General features: G+C 44.2%; 1 long non-coding RNA gene across 1 annotated transcript in view; it reads left to right on the forward strand.

Annotated features, from left to right (window-relative positions):
* Nucleotides 1-13,085, forward strand: part of LOC138758026 (uncharacterized) — a 53,557-nt gene that overhangs the window by 26,239 nt on the left and 14,233 nt on the right. The window contains exon 2 of the long non-coding RNA XR_011354066.1: nucleotides 5,317-5,536. This is a non-coding gene — a long non-coding RNA (uncharacterized lncRNA). The remainder of the gene's footprint in view (nucleotides 1-5,316; nucleotides 5,537-13,085) is intronic.

Raw genomic sequence — 13,085 nt, forward strand, 5'->3', positions numbered from 1 at the left:
ACAATCTGAGGCATCAATTTCTACTTGGAATGGGACATTCACATCAATGGACGAGAGTGCAGCTTTGGCAATATCAGCTTTAATTCTCTCAAAAGCCTTCAAGGCCATTGGAGAGAGGAAAAGATTTAATGTCAAACAGAGGGCGTGCCTTCGTGGCGTAGTCCCGAGCCCATTTGCAGTAGTAGGAAAAGAATCCCATACACCTTTTAAGGGCTTTTGCTGAGTCTAGGGGTAGTAACTTCTTAAAGGTGGCCATTCTTTCTGGGTCGGGGTGGATTTCGCCCTTGCGGACAATGTAGCCCAGAATGGGTAGCTCTGTCAGATTGGACACACATTTGCCCTCGTTAAATGTAAGTTTGAGTTCTTTAGCTCTTGCTAAAAATTTCTTTAAGTTATTGTCGTGCTCAGCCTGTGTTTTCCCACAGATAGTGACATTATCCAGATAGGGAAACGTACCCTGTAACTCATACGTCCTAACAATCTTATCCATTTCCCTCCGAAACACAGACACACCATTAGTGACTCCAAAAGGTACCCTTTTAAACTGGTATAACCCCACATCATCCTCAAAAGCCATATAAGGCCGTTCCCTTTTCTTAATGGGGATTTGGTGATAAGCTACTTTGAGATCGCTAGTGGAGAACACTTTATATTGCGCTATCTAATTAATCATTTCATTGATGCGTGGCAGGGGGTAGGCATCCAGGTTCATATAACGGTTGATTGTCTGGCTGTAGTCAATAGCCAGTCATCTCTTAGAGTGATTTTTCACGACTACCATTTGAGCCCACCACGGACTCTTACTAGGTTCAATTACTCCCTCTTTAAGCAATCTCTGGGTTTCCACTTTGATAACTCACGATCCTCTTTGCTGCAAGAACGGCTCTTAGTGGCCATTGGCTGACACTCAGGGGATAAATCACTAAAAAGGGAAGGAGCTTTGATCTTTAATGCGGACAGACCGCAGTAACTAGCGCGGGGGATGGTAAGTGTGGGTAGTGGCCCACCAAAATTTAACACTACACTGTTCATCTGAGATTGAATATCTAACCCCAGTAACACAGGGGCGCAGAGCTCCAGCATAATAAAGAGCCACACACCAGCAAAGCAATGTCCCTGCAAATTTAAAGTAACTTTACATTTGTCTCGTACAGTTTTTGTAAGTTGACTGCAAGCCATCGATATCTTTCGGTTCGCTGGATACCTTCACAAATGTAAGGCTCTGGCAACTCTCTCGTGGATGTAGCTGTCAGTACTCCCTGAGTCTATTAGACAATCAAGAGTCTCACCATTCACCTTCCCCTTCATAGTCAACTGTTCCAGTCCCTAACATCCCCCAAGCTTTACAGTCAATTGAGCTATCACAGGGGATCTCACCTCGCCATCACTTGAAGTCGATTCAGCCTGCTTGTCTGAAGATCCCCCTTTTCACAGTTGTCTTCCATTCCTGCAGCTCCAGGATGCATTTTCTTGGTGCTTCTCTTCTTCTTCCTATCAGTGGGAGTAGTTTTCTCCTTACATGCTTTAGCGAAATGGCTGAGTTTCCCACAATAGCTGCAGGTAGCAAATCAAGCCAGGCACTTCTGTCTGGGGTGCCAGGTCTTATCACAGAAATAGCATTTTTCAGGAGTTTGCCCTTTTCTTTCCTTCTGGGTTCCAGCATTCCTGGATGTTTCCTTTTCGGTTTCTAGCATTTCACTGGACCGCAAGGCACTTCTTAGTGTTTTGGCTAGAGTCACTGCCTGGTCATAGGTTAAGGGCTCCGTCTCCAGCAGCCTCTGTCTGGAGTCAATCCCGTTGACAAAAGCATCCAGCTTCAAGGCATTGCGGCATTGTTGCACATTGACTGCCCTGACATCACATTCATTTGCCAGCGAGTTGAGAGCCAGTGCATAGGTAGCATCACTTTCCCCGGGTTTCTGGCATCTAGTCAGCAACTGATGTCGAGCAAGCACCACATTCCGTGGCACCGCATAGTAAGCAGTCAGACGTTCCCAGGCTTTAGCCAGAGTGGTAGCTCCTTGTGTTACGGCGAAAGGGACCTCACTCAGCAGAGAATTCAGGTGGCCCCACTGTATCACCTCATTGACCATGTTGTTTCGAGCCACGTAGTAATCAAAACAAACAATCCAGTGGTTGAAAATTTCTCTGGCCCTCTGGGCCGACTGGACGATTATCAGCCGCCCTGGCTTGAGCGCTGCATCCATTTCTGTTAATAAATTGAAGTAGCAGTTGCTGAAGTAGACAAAGACAATGTGGTCAAACAATAATCATGGCTTTTATTAGCAGAAACTCATGGTACAATAATGAAAGACAATAGATGCATACACAGTTATACCCAGGGGAGTGTCCTTAACAGAAGAGATAATGCACAGCCAATGCTAGTACAGCAAGCCTCGCCAGAGGGGAGACAGGCAGCTTGACAGACATTCACCACAGTCACTTTATAATCAAATATGAAAGAATAGCCTCTTTAATTCAAAAGTGCATTTTGCTTGTTAACCTTTCTTGATTGGAGCCAGACTTTTCCAGGCAAATAAATAAACTCGCTACTACTTCATTAGATCTCAGGTGAGATGGACTCAGATGGCAGAGTGCCTAAATTAACTGGAAAATCACAGTGCCCCTCCTCTGCTGCTGGATTCCATGGGGAGTCCAGCTTCAGACCACAACCAGAATTTCCCAGAGAAGCCCAAGCCAGCCACTTCAGAATATCTGAATTTGTACAGGAGTTCTAAATTACCAGACACACAGGGAGGGGTTAATGCCATCTGTTCAATGTGGTACTGCACACAATTCCCAACAAATTTTGTCCCATTGCAATGATCTCTAGATTTGATTTGAATGATTCTCAATTGTCTTGTAGCATCTGCATGTTTTCCATATAATTTTCAATCACAGCAGAATACTGTTGCACACCCAACTTTAAGTCAGACCAGAGCTGTTGCTCATGTGATTCTGCAGTCCCCACCGTCAACCTGTCAAAGTGCACTTCACGAAGCTCTCCAGTCTGACCACCTGCCTTTCTTCCATAAAACTACGAGATGATGAAAAGAGAAGGCTGAGGGAAAGTTTCCATGAAAAAGGAGTTTCTTGTGCATGTGCAAACTTTTCCACATTAAATCATAACTACTATTACATAACTTGTCTCCTATTTTGCTTCAATGAGCAACCTGCTGAAGGAAATCTGTGAGTCAAGCAGAATCCATGGGGAGAACGGAATAGTCCATGCTTCGGGATGAGACCCTGCATAAAGATGAATGGATGCAGGATTTCAGCCTGAAACATCAACTCTTCCTTTCCCACCACAGATGTTGCTCAACCTGCTGATTTCCTTCAGCAGTTTATTTTTACTTTGAATTCCTGCATCTTCACTCTCTTAAGCCCACTATTTTACTGCATCTGTTTTTACGTTTCAGATTTCTTATGTATTAGCCACCAATACATAAGCCAATACAATACAACCCATCATGTGGCATTGCTGAGAAATTCAATAATACAGAAGGCTTTGGCTTTAAAGATTTCTCAATCTTGCATTGCCCAGCCCACCATTGTTGTTCACATGATAGAATTCAGTAAGTTTGGGCTGAACAGAGTCTTGAGGTACTCAAGAATGGTGTCTGAGAGAAGGAGATCTGATGATTGAAAGGATAGGAGGAGATACTTATATGTTTGAGGGGGTTCCTAAGAGGGTCGGTGAGGTTAAGCCGATGTACATCAGATGCTCAGGTCAAATGGAGGAGGGCATGAATAGTCAGGGCACGTGGTCAGAAGATGTCAGTGGGGCATTATTTGTGCCAGCAACCTGGGTTTCATCTTGACCATGGAATCTTATCTGTGTGGAATTTGCCTGGTTTCCCCTTGTACCATTCCAGATTTCAAAGATAGGATGCTGGGTTAAATCCCATTGTAAATTACCTCTGGTTTAAATATGTGGCAAGAGAATTAAAAAAGATGAAATGATGAACATGTAATTGCAAGGTTCTGGAGAAATAAGATGAGAAGTAGCATTGATGAGATTACCCTTCTGAGACATTGCATAGGCCTGATGAGCCAAAAGGCTTCCTCATTTGTTGTAAGTTAATCAAGTTTGTTTATTATCATCGTACAATGTGTATAACATCCTGCTTTGCGAAAGCTCCCGAGCTCCTCGGGCTGGAAGTCAGCTTGAAGAAGACAGACATTCTCCATCAGCCAGCACCTCAGGAAGAGTACCACCTTCCCCACATTACCAGAAGACAGTCCACTATTTTAGCTACAAGGGGTGCACCATCTCGTCAGATCCCAAGATCGATAAAGAGGTTGACAACAGACTGGCAAAGGCAAACAGTGCATTCGTCAGGCTACACAAAAGAGTTTGGAACAACAAGGATCTGAAGAAAGGCTCAAATATCAGTGTGTACAGAGCCATTCTACTGACCACCCTCCTGTACAGCTCAGAGACATAGGTCACGTACCATCACCATCTACAACTCCATGAGCATTTCCACCAACACTGCCTCCACACCATCCTCAACATTCACTGGAGCGACTTCGTCACCAACTTTGAAGTCCTTGAACAGGCAGAAGTTACCAGCATCGAGACGATGTTGAAGATGCAGCTATGCTGGGCAGGACACGTCTCCAGGATGGAGGATCATTGTCTGCCCAAGATTGTGCTGTATGGCAAACTCTCCAATGACCAACATGAGTGAAGGACTCAAAAAAAGAGGTACAAGGACTCTGTGAAGAAATTCCTTGGTGCCAATCACATTGACCATCACCAGTGGTCTGCTCTAGCTTCTGATCGCATGGTCTGGTGGCACACCATTCACCAGTCTGTCTCCTCCTTTGAGAATGCTTGCATGGCTGGCCTTGAGGACAAAAGGAGATAGAGGAGGAACTGTGTCACGGGAGCACCAAACCCAGAGCAGAATTTCCCTTGCAACTGCTGCAGCCAGGCATGTCTGTCCTGCATTGGCCTCTTCAGCCACCAGTGCGCCTGCAGGAGACCTGGACAGCCCCCTTCCTAAATCTTTGTTCATGAAGCCAAGCCATGTACAATCAGACAAAACAGTATTTCACCTGACCACAGTACCCAAGCATACACATGCAGTACATAGCACATCATTATTTGGGTTTGGTTGGTGGTTGTGGAGGAGTCAGTGGTTAGGGATTGTATACAGGTGGAGGGGGAGAGGATGGTCTTGGGTTAAGGCTTGGAGGGGTACTGGCAATCTGTCATGATAGTGGGGATAAGGAGGTAGTGCATAACTGAGTAATTTAATTATTTTTGAGGGCTAAGCTGGGATAATGCACTGGGATCTTTTCATGCAGGTGCCCTTCAGTTACATTGAAGTGGCCATCCCAGACACTGTGAAGACCTACCACTGCATCAGTGGTCCTGAGATGCCAAGGACTAAGCATGAAAATGACAGAAATGGTGGCGCATGATTTTGGACTCTCACTGTGTACATCCAGGTTGTTTCATGGAAAGCCAACCACGCCTATAGAAGTCATAGGTGGAAAATCATGAACTTTATGCACTTTGTGTCTGGTAAGTTCAAAATATTCAGTTTCTTTAAATACCGAAATTACATTATGCAGCACCTATTAATGTCTTGTTACACAATCAAAATGCGAGGCCCATGCACCTTACTTCATGTTATCTTGAAGCATACAAAAACTTAATTGGATTCCAACAGATCTGAACTGAACAGTTTTGTCCATCTACCTTCCTCCTTTTGTCATTTTATAAATCTTGATTTTTAAAACAATATTCTACTGGCTTAAGGGCTATTTAGTTGACCAATGTGGAACAATCACTGCAGAATATAAGTGTTGAAAAATATCTGGTTCAGAAATAACTTTGTTGTAAATTGAATGTGTTTGACCACACTGTTTCCTGTGTGCTGTGTACAGATCATTCCTGGAGCTATTCAAATGTGACAGCTAACATCACCCTTCTGATACTATTTCTGTTTAGATTTAAATTTAAATCCAATGAATCAATGAATGGTTTATTGTCACATGCACTAGATGCAGTGAAAACCTTTGTTTTGTGCCATCCAGGCAAGACAACTCATACTTGTACAAAAAGCAGTACAAAATAAAAGTGCAGTATCGTGTTACAGAGAAAAACGTTCAGTTTAAATCGTAAAAAAAATCATAATTTTACTAATAGAGGTCCATTCAAGAGTCTGATAACAGCAGGAAAGAAACTGTCTTTGAATCACAATCATATCTCAAGGGTGATTTACACTTTTTAAGCAGGCAGAGAATGGACTGTTTAGCATTTCTAGTGCACTTTCAGGAATGAGTCCAGTTTTACTTTTCCATTGAAATCAATTATATCTGGTTTGGATTCTTTCAACTTTGAGGAAGTAGAATTGACATGTATTGAGCTTCCAAGCTGGATCCTATCACAGGCCTTGCATACTTCATATTAAAATATGCTTCACCTGTATAAGCCTGGAATGTAGGGAATGTACCTGGGAACTTTGATGTTTCACTGAACTTGAGACAATTCAGGCCAAAAGTTATAACTGGCCCTATTATCAGGAACACACACATGTATCTGGTTGAGGGGAGGGTTAAATGAATTTTATGGATCAGATTTAAGATTTCAGATTTCTTCAGATTTCAGATTTATGGTCAGAGTACATACATGACATCACATACAACCCTAAAGATTCTTTTTCCTGTGGGCTAGGTAGAAATACCACTTATTAATAGTTCAAAAACCTGTACACATGTAAACAATTTAAAAAAGGTAAACAAATTGACTACGCAATACAGAGAAAACAAAATGCAAAAGTAAGAGTCCTTAAATGAGTCCTTGATTGAGTTTGTTGTTGTGGAGTCTGATGATGGAAGGGTGGCAGCTGTTCCTGAACCTAGTGGTGAGAGTCCTGTGGCATCTATACCCCTTTCCTGATGGCAGCAGCAAGAACAGAGTGTGTACTGGGTGGTGTGGATCCTTGATTATGGTTGCTGCCCTCTGTCATCAGGGTTCCCTGTAGATGTTCTCGATGGTGGCCAGGATTACGTCCACTACCTTTTGCAGGACTTTACGCTTAGGGGTATTGGTGACCCCATACCGCACTTTGATGCAGATGGTCAGTACATTTTCCACCACACAACTAAAAGTTCGCCAGAGTTTTCAACGTCTGCAAACTCACAAGGAAATAGACAGATTAACGTGCTTCCTTTCCAGTGCCATTAGTGTGTTGGATCCAGGAAAGATTCACCAAGATAGTGACTTCTAAGGAATTAAAATTGTTCACCTTCTCCACCTCTGATCCCCTAATATTCACTGGGTCATACACCTCTGGTTTTCTCTTCCTGAAGCCAATAATCGGTTCCTTGATTTTGGTGACATTGACTGTGAGATTGTTATTGGAGCATCCATGTTTTCAATCTCCCTCCTGTACACTGACACATTGCCTCTTTTTACACAACTCATTACTGTGGTATTGTCAGAGTATTTGCAGATGGTGTTGTGGTACCAAGCTACACAGTCGTAGGTGTAAAGCGAGTGAGGGGGCTAAGAATGTAGCTATGTGGTGATCTGGTACTGATGGAGATTGTGGAGGAGATGTTCTTACCAATCCTCTCTGAATCTGGTCTGGAGGTGAGAAAATCCAGGTTCCAATTAAACAGCAGGGTGTTGAATCCCAGGTCTTGGAGCTTGCTGATCAATCTTGAAGGGATAATGGTGTTGAATGCCGAAGTGTAGTCAATAAAGAGCATTCTGATGTATGCATCTTTGCTGTCCAGGTGTTCCAGGGCTTTAGGAAGAGCCAGTGAGATTGGATCTGCCGTAGATCTGTTGCTATGGTGGATGAATTGGATCGGATCCATGTCGCCATTCAAACAGGTGTGTTCTGCCTGCAGTGTTTCACAGAGTTCATATGAAAGACTACTGGCTTGATACTTTTAATGAATTAGCTAGATGATTTACTGGTAAGCCAATTAATGCCATGTCTTCAGATGGAACCAAGTGAGTGGCTGACTGCTAAAAATTTTATGAGCATTTGGAAATTGCCCCTCTGGGTTCTAACTTTTTATTTTGTATGCATCTCACTGGTGCTGTTTAACAAGCTGGCAATCAGCATGATAACAGAACTATGAGCCAGTTTGTACCTCCTTCGAACTTTCTCCATAGTAAAGAACATAGCACTCATCCAAATATTAGACTTTATTTTATCCTTCCGAGCAGCCTGCCCTGGCAAGAATCGGTCTATTAACCCTATAGTAGAAGAAAGAAGAAATAACTTCCTTTGCATGTTTACCAGCAAAAATTTGAACAACCTTCACATGAAAAAATGTGTTCAAAGGAGTAAATTTGACTTTGTGCTCAGTGTAATGGGTCTATAAGAAGGAATGAAATATGGAGCCTATTTTGTGTCATATAGCCTACCAAGTAATTTGTGGGTCATTGGATTGGATTTGCTTACTATTTTTACATGGATCCCCTCCACTTAAGTAAAATTCTGTGCAAGGAAACTCCTGGAACCTGAACTCAAAATTCCTTTCTGTGTGTGATTCAATGGCTCAACAACACATGCTTCTGATTTGCATTATATTCTGCCAGCATTTATTTCAAGAGAGATAGAATATAAAAGCAGAATGTAAAGTTGAGGCTTTTTAAGGCATTGGGCAGATCACACTTGAAGTATTGTGGGCAGTTTTGGGCTGCTTAACTAAGGAAGAGTGTGTTGGCATTAGAGAATGTCCAGAGGAGATTCACTAGAATGATCGTTGGAATGAAGGTGTTATTTATTGAGGAATATTTGATGTCTCTGGGACTGTACTCACAGATGTTTATAAGAATGAAAGGGGATCACATTGAAATCTATCGAATACTGAAAGATCTGAATAACATCAAGTTTATTGTCAGAATCAGAATCAAAATTTATTTTCATGAATAAATCACAAAATGTGTCATTTTGCAGCAGTATCACAGTGCAAACATTCATATAAATGACCTTACAAAAAATAGGTGTGAAAATCAAGATAAAGCAGTGTCTTTGGTTCATTGTTCATTCTCAAAACAGATGGTAGCAGAGAAGAGGCTGTCTTTGTGCCATTGAGTGCTCACCTTAAGGCTCCTGCACCTTTTTCCTGATGGTAGTAGAGTGAAGAGCAAGGCCTAGGTGGTGGGGGTCTTCAAGGATAGAGGCTACTTTCTTAAGACACCGCCTCTTGTAAATGTCCTCAACGGAGTGAAGTCTGGTGCCTGTGATGTTGCAGACCGAGTTAACAACCATCTAGAGTTTATTCATATCCTGAGTGTTGGCTACTCCTTGCCAGAATGCTCTCTAAGGTACAGCTGTAGAAGTTATTGAGAGTTTTCAGTGACATACCAAATCTTCTCAAAAACCTCACAAAGTATAGCCGCTGGTGAGCCTTCTTCATGATTGCCTCGACATGGAGACTCCAGGACAGATCCTCGGAGATGTTGACACCCAGAAATTTGAAGTTCTTGACCCTCTCCACTACTGAGCCCTCGATGAGGACTGGGTCATGTTTTCCTGTCTTTCTCCTGAAGTCCACAAACATCTCCTTGGTTTTGATAATGTTGAGTGCAAGGTTGTTGGTGGGATACCACTCATTGAGCTGATCTATACGCTTCCTCATTGCCATTTGTGATTTTGCTAACAACCAAGGTGTCATCAGCAAATTTTGAGATAGCATTGGGATTGTGCCTGGGCACACATGGGTGTATAATGAGTAGAGCAGTGGGCTAAGCAGGCATCCTTGAAGTGTGCCTGTGTTGATAATCAATAAGGAGGAGACATTGTTTCCAATTCATACTGTGATCTTCAGATGACAAAGTCAAGAATCCAATTGTAGAGTGAGGCATGGAGACCCATGGGTTGGAGCTTCTTGACCACAACTGAGGAAATAATGGTGCTCAAGACTAAGCTATCTAGGAGAGGATGCCATCAGGAGGATGGGCCTGCCTGTACATACAACCATAGCTATCGTCTATGAAGAGCACCTGTATGTATGAGTTGCTGTTTTCAAGGTGATCCAGAGATGAGTGGAGAGCTGTGGAGAGATGAGTGTCTGCTGTGGAGCGATTGTGATGATAGGTTAATTGCAGCAGGTCCAGATCTTTGCTTAATTACATGTTCATTCTGGCCATGAGCAGCTTCTCAAAGCATTTCATCACAGTAGAAGTTAGTGCTACTGGTCGATAGTCATTGAGGCAGCTCAGACTACTTTGCTTGGGCACCGGGATGATTGATGCCCTTTTGAAGCAGGTGGGAACCTCTGACTGCAGCAATGAGAGGTTGAAAATGTTCATGAATACTCCAGCTAGTGGGTTGGCACAGATTTTTAGTACCCTGCCAGGTATGCTGTCAGAGCTTGATGCCTTGTGAGGGTTCACCCTCTTGAATGATGTTCTGACACCACGCTCAGAAACAGATATCACATGGTCCTCAGCCCTTGCAGGGATTCTCATAGGTATTGTTGGGTTCTCATTCTCAAAGTGGGCATGGAAATGTTCAGCTCATCTGTGGTTTTTGCTATTGCTTTGTAGGCTGTAATGTCCTGCATTCAATGTCATAGCTGCCGTGTATCTGTCTCTGTCTCTAGCTTCCTCCGCAATTGCCACTTTGCTTAAGAGATGGCCTTATGCAGGTTGTACTTGAACTTCTGGATCCCCGTCCTTAAACACCCTTGATCTTGCCCTCGACAGTTTGCAAATCCTCTGATCCATCCACCCTTATTTGCGTGTGGGCACACATTTGCCCACACAGGTCTTGATGAAGTCAGCGAAATCTGCTGCATATTCATTCAAGTCTTAGGATGAGTTCCTGACTATGGTCCAATCTACTGATTGCATCTGATTGCACAAATACAAATTGACAAAACAGTGTTCTCTGGTCCTTGCTGCGAACACACACAGACACGCAATCAGACATAATACACATACAGACAAACAATACATATGTAGACCGAGTATTCATAGGTATAAATAAATAAATATTGCTTCATGAATATGTGTCTCAGATGGTTAGTGTGAGCAGTTCCTTTGGTCATTCAGCATTCTCACTGCCCGTGGGAAGAGGCTGTTCCTCAACCTGGTGGTGCTGGCTCTGATACTACTGTATCTCTTCCCCAATGGGAGCAGCTGAAAGATAGTGTGCAGGGTGGATTTTGTGTGCCCTCTTCAGACAATGATCCTGGTAGATCACATTGATGAGGGGGGAGAGAGACTTTAGTTATTCTCTCTGCCACTCTTATGGTCCTGCGGATTGACCTCTCATCTATTTCTCAGCAGCAACCATACCACACCATGATTCAGGAGCCAGAATGCTCTCCATAGTGCTCCTGTAGAAGGTTGACATAATGGTGGCCAGTAGCCTTAAGTGCAGTCATTGTTGTAGCTTTCTGACAAGTGAGGAGATGTTGTGTAGCAACATTAGGTCATTAGAGAAGTGAATTCCAAGGAATTTGGTGCTCTCCACCATCTCCACTACAGAGTTGTTGATGTATAGTGGAGGGTGGTCATTCCTGGACCTCCTGAAGTCCACAATCATCTCCTTCATCTTGTCCATGTTGAAGCTCAGGTTGTTACTCTTGCACCATTTCATGAGGTTTTCCATCTCCTTTCCGCAGTGCGACTAATCATTGTTGCTGATGAGGCCAACTACTGTTGTGTCATCTCCATACTTGATAACACTGTTGGAAGTGGATCTAGTGGTGCAGTCATAGGCCAGTAGCATGATGCATGATCAGGAACAGGCTGAGCACACAGCCCTGAGACGCGCCAGTGCTCATCATGACGGTGCTTAGTGTTATGCTACCGACCCATACAGACAGTGGTCTTTCTATTAGGAAATCCAGAATCAAGTTACAGAGAGGGTTGGTGAGTCCCAGTGTTGGGTGCTACCAGTTGCCTGAAGATGACAACCTCCATGTTGACTACACTGCCCTCGTCGGAGAAGAAGGGAGAAGTGGAGTCGTGGCGGGCGGAAGTGATGTCATCAATGTGGTAGGCCGCAATGTAGAGGTTGGGAGTGGTAGCAGGTAAGATGGCGCCGCCCCCCCCCCCCCCTTTTCTGCGCATGTGGCTGGTACCAGAAGTTCCCCAGGCACACACGCCACGCTGCTCCTGGACAGGGTTCTGGACCTACAGACCTTCTGGTAATGGCCCTTCTTCCCGCAGCCCGAGCATGTGGTTCCTTTCGTGGGGCAGAGGCGTCTCGAGTGTCTAGCCTACCCGCAGAAGTTGCACCTCAACGATGCCGGCGTCAGTGCAGTGGTGGTCAGGTCGGGAAGTCCTGATGCCAAGTCCCAGGACAGCGGCCCTCATGGCAGAACATACGTGATAGGCCCGCTTCTGCCCACGATCGACTCTGCATGGCTCTGGGCCAAATCTAGAGTTCTGATCAGTCAGATTGCCCTTTTTAATGGGAGTTGATCCTCCTTGAGGAGACATTGTCGGGTATAATCCAACCTCAATCCTGACAGACAGGCATCTTGAACCAGATCTTCCACGCACTGGGTCATGGGGTCCCCAAACAGTCCTTTCCCAGTGTGACCCAAGGATCCGATTAATTCTTCAGCGAACTCACCAGACTGTTGTTTTTGGAATGCCAACAGGTAATGGGAGTAGACTTTGTTCACCTTTGGCTTGTACAGAGTCTGCAGTTAAGCCATCGCCTCGATGTAGGTCGCACTGCTTCGGATAGACTGGAAAGCCCTCTGGCCGACCCGTACCTGTAGGACCTTCAGCTTCTTTTCGTCGGAATCGACCACTTCAGCGGTGGCGGCGTGAAAATTATTGAAACCGTTCACCCACTGTTCGAAGAGTTCAGATGCACCCGGGACTTGGCGGGTCTACTTCAAGCCGATCAGGGTGCAGCAACTTCTCCATTACCGGAGACATTCAAAATCTTGTGTAATAAATTGTTGGGCGCTACCAGTTGACCCAATAATCACAGAGACAAAGACTGAGGGGAACCATAAGCTTTATTACACATGAGACTACTGGCCTGGGTCCAAGCTAGGGAAAATGAGGAGAGGAAGAGGGGACTCGACCTTTATGGCCTGGTTCACAGGGGAGGAATCCAGGGAGGAGTCTAGGA

The sequence above is a fragment of the Narcine bancroftii genome, chromosome 3 (genome assembly GCF_036971445.1).
Source record: "Narcine bancroftii isolate sNarBan1 chromosome 3, sNarBan1.hap1, whole genome shotgun sequence".
Classification (NCBI taxonomy): Eukaryota; Metazoa; Chordata; class Chondrichthyes; order Torpediniformes; family Narcinidae; genus Narcine; species Narcine bancroftii.